The sequence below is a fragment of the Poecilia reticulata genome, linkage group LG10 (genome assembly GCF_000633615.1).
Source record: "Poecilia reticulata strain Guanapo linkage group LG10, Guppy_female_1.0+MT, whole genome shotgun sequence".
In the NCBI taxonomy this organism is placed as follows: Eukaryota; Metazoa; Chordata; class Actinopteri; order Cyprinodontiformes; family Poeciliidae; genus Poecilia; species Poecilia reticulata.
This window is the reverse complement of record NC_024340.1, coordinates 31,519,898-31,524,035: the sequence shown is the minus strand read 5'-3', so window position 1 is coordinate 31,524,035 and position 4,138 is coordinate 31,519,898. Positions and strand designations below refer to the sequence as shown.

Genomic DNA, 4,138 nt, shown 5'->3' with positions numbered 1-4,138 from the left:
TAGAGTTAATAATCAGATAAAAAATGTTTTGGAGGAATTTTTTGGTTCCTGACACTATTGCATGATAAAACTCTCCCCGGGTCAAATTGACCCACGAACATTATTGCTGTAGCTCAGAAACGAACATCACAGGAGGGTTAAAAAAAGGACATTTAAACCCTTCTGTAATATTTACAGGTAAAAATGTCAGAATGTGGGTAAAAGAAGAGCATTTTCTCCTCCAGTGGACGCCTGCGTTACATCAACAGCCTGACAGGCCATCTCCATTTACAGGATCCTTGGGCCCGGTCAGCGCCGCGCGGCGGGAAGCCGCCTGCGGCTGGTTTTGGCAGGATTCTGGATTCCTGCAGCTTCTTTCTCAGTATCAAAATATCTCCATCTTTACTGTGGTTCCCATCAGTGGATTTCCATCCGTGGAAGTTATTTTTTAAAGATTTCTGGGTAATAAATGTGCAGTAGGTGTGTAATACTAGATCAGTGTTTAACACCTAAAGACAAATGACGCTCTATGGGAATGAAAATGAGGTTAGAAAGTTATTTTAGGCGCAGACGGGGATTAAATGTGGTGACTTCCTGTTTATGGGTTAGCTTAAGGCTAAACCAACCACAGATTGACCGGCCAACCGGCCGGCCGGCCGGCAGCTGTGGGATTACAGCGCCGGTGCAGTTGCTGTGTTTGCACGCCAGTTTTCCTTCCACATAAAAACCATTTCTCATCTTACACGTCTTATCTCACACGGCTGGGGAGCTTCCCCACGGCGGCTTTCTGCATACGTGAGATTGTTCACATAAAGGCCAGCAGGTTCAACTCAGAGTGTGAAGGTCAGTCGCTTTAATGGCGCCGCATTTCAAGGGTTATAATGCTATCAAACACAAACGCCGGACGGCTTCCTGTCAGCTTTACTGAGCTCTAAACTAAAGACATTTAGGCTTTTATTTGATAGAAACTCTTAAACTGGAAGGAAAAATTTTTATTTTCCAAATCTGATTTATATTTCAGATCAAACATGCAGTTAAAATAATATTTAAACTGCTTTTATCTGAACTTTCCAACCTTTAGAAAGAGAGACGAGTGGATATGGAAGTGAAATTCCTTTACAAAAGTCTAAATTTAACAACTTTTTTTGGGTTATTTTATGAGAATTAGAATTTATAAAACTTATTTTCTCCTTTACTGATGGGCTGGAACTGTTACATGAGCAAAAGAAGAAATTATTATAATGTTCATGTTACGTTTTATAATCATTTCTTCTTCTGCTCATGTTCAGGTTCCTCCACATGGAAAAGGAAAAAGGAAAAGTAAAGAAAAAATGATGATAAAAGAAAAAACAAGACAAGAAAGAGAGAGAATTAGAAAAAAGAAAACAAAAATAAATTAATGAGGGGAAGAAAGAAATTAAAAATATAAACAAGAATAAAAGTGAAATTAAATAAACAAGCAAAGAAAGAAAAAGTTTACATCATTTAGACAACAAAATAAATAACATCTGAAATTCCAAATATTCTTTCAGACTTTAATTTGTTTTTCTATTTGGAAAATCCACATTTTTCCAGACGGTTCAGGAATCCTGGTTAAAAAATATTCCTGGATCAGCTCCAACATTTATGGTTCAGTTTACAGCCGATTAGGCATAAAAAGACAATTTCATCTAAACCTTTGTGTTCAAGAAAACAGCCTGTAATTATTTACAGCCTCAATTCGTCTGAATATCTTTAACACGAAAACATTCCTGCTGACGTTTTTCCATTTTATTTTCCTTCTCCTGACACGATCTGCTGCCATCAGCTTCTCATTTTCTAATCACCGGATCGATTATATCCAGATGAAACGCGTTCATTGGTCCGTTCTCCTGCTGGCGCTAAAAAATAAACGAAGGACGACAAAAAAGAGGCGCACCAAAAAAATGTGTTGGATGATAAATCGTCCCAGAAGTTATCGCAGTAAACAATAATATTGTTCTTTTGAGACCAATTTCAATAATGGAAATGGTATAATAATAATAATAAAGCAAGGTCACATTCTCAAAGATCAATAAACTGTAAATGCCGACAAACATTAAACTGAAAGATATTTTAAATATCCAAGACAAACAAATCAGCAGAAACAACAAATAAAATGAATTATGAAGTCCGTGTAAACAAAAAAGCACCAGCAAGAAGAGTTTTATCATCCAGATGTTGGTAAAAAGAGACAAAAGATCAAGAAGATAAATGTTGCAAATGGAAATTACTGAGTTTGTTTGAATTTATCGTGCCATTAACTGAATTTCCACAATAAATTCTGGCTGTTAGCATCTTAATTTTAGCGTAACTAGCATTATGTAGCACTGTGTGTCCCCTACAGAAGACAAACCTCACTTTGACTCTAAACACTCAAAAGTTTAAAACTCCAGGAGGTTCAATGGGGGGAAAGTTGATCATTCCTGGTTTTCTGCTTCCTCTGGATGAACCAGGCGCGTCTCTGCAGGCCTCAACATGTCAGGACGTGTTGCTTATTCATCAATATATGGTTTTCCACTAGCGTCTCAATAGTTGCAATTAATTAATTAACTGGATAAAAGTTTTACCTGGGTCCCACCACTACCTGGAGGACATATTTACACGAAGAAATCAGACTATCTGGATTAATAAAATGTTACAAGTCAGTTATTCTAACCAAGGGTCAAATCCAAACTTTTAGTCACATGGGCCAAGACTGTTGAGTCGAAGTTGATCACATTAATTCATTTTTTAGGGGTAAAAATAAAATTAAGCAAATAAAGTACTCCAATTTTTTTTTTTTTTTTTCCAAAATGGATATTATAGATCCAGAACTTTCACAATAATTAGGGCCACAGTAGATTTAAAAATAGTAATAAATGTCTGCCAAAACCTCAGAAAATGAAAAAAAAGTCACATTTTAACTCAGAAATTTCCCAGTTTTTTTGTAAAAAAAATTCTGATTAAGTTCAAAAATGTTGAGTTTTTTGGTGGAAATTTACTAATTACTCCAAAAACATCTCCAAATGTTTATTTTTTAATAATTTAAAACTTATTCCGTCAAATCACCCCGTGTGTAACAAACTGTTAACATCAGGAGGAGAAAAGCGGATTTAAAAACAAACAGAATAAACTACAGATAATTCAGCGGAACCGTGTAAAGAGCCCGTGTGCGGCATTAAAACGCTTCACGTCCAGCGGAGCCGCTCGGAACCAGAACATTCCAGCGCAGACAGCGAAACATCCGTTCAGGAAGCCTCTACAGCGGAGATGAAGCTCTCCAGAAACGGAACAGAAAACGAAACCAGCAGCTAGTTGCTCCACGTATCAGTTTAAAAAAGGCACTTTAAGAAGATTATTACTCAGCATTTCAACACAATCAAACACCTGAGCGAAGACAGGTGATCCCGACCTGCCCTCTGCATCTTCCGCCAATTAAGGCAACATTTCAGCGGGGAACATCCCACAAAATACCGATAATAACCATGAATATGTGACTCCCAGCGCCTCCTGTTGTCATGATTTCACCTCGTTTTCTTTATTTTCTCTTCCTGTTAGCTTCGAGGAGCCACAGATGTGACAGAACTGCCTCTCTGCTGCTAGCCGCTGCTAGCCGCTGCTAGCCGCTGCTAGCGGTTAGCTCCCAGTCAACACAAATAAACGACAGAAACTGTTCAAAACTCAAGAGTCCTTCGGTGTCGGAATTTAAACTGAAGCACAAACACGGCTGGAAAAATATTTAAAACATACAAGAACGTTTTACATATCAAGAAAAAAAATGGTTTAAGACACAGTTAGCCTAGCCTGCTAACACCAGTTTAGCGTCCGAGATGCTGAGAAGCAGAAGAAGAGCAGTTAGCATGGAAGCTAATCGGGTTTCTTACCAGGTCAAAACAAACAGCACCGCGGAGCAACACGCATCAATTTCTGCGGTTCTTTTTGCGGCTGGCGTCCGAACAGACGGAGACTTCGACGGGATCAAAGCAGACGACGAAGAAATATCGTCGAGAACATCGCAAAAAGGGCTCTAAATTACAGCGGTTCCTGGTTTTCCTTTTTCTGCTCGGACTGGCTGAGATGCCCGTTTGCAAGTCGATGCCTAGAGAGACTCGCCTCCTCTCGCACACACCCTCCGGGGCCGAACCTGCCAAATACTGAC

At 38.9% G+C, this 4,138-nt stretch overlaps 1 protein-coding gene across 4 annotated transcripts in view; it reads right to left on the bottom strand.

The window, feature by feature from the left end:
• fam13b (family with sequence similarity 13 member B) overlaps positions 1-4,124 on the bottom strand; it is a 56,761-nt gene extending 52,637 nt beyond the window's left edge. For 2 of the 4 annotated variants that reach the window (XM_008421013.2, XM_008421016.2), the window contains exon 1: positions 3,864-4,123. The gene's annotated coding sequence lies outside the window, so the exon portion shown is untranslated. Of the gene's footprint in view, positions 1-3,863 lie in introns of all 4 variants that reach the window. The other 2 variants (XM_008421015.2, XM_008421017.2) reach the window with 2 other exon arrangements.
• Between the last annotated feature and the right edge of the window lie 14 nt (positions 4,125-4,138).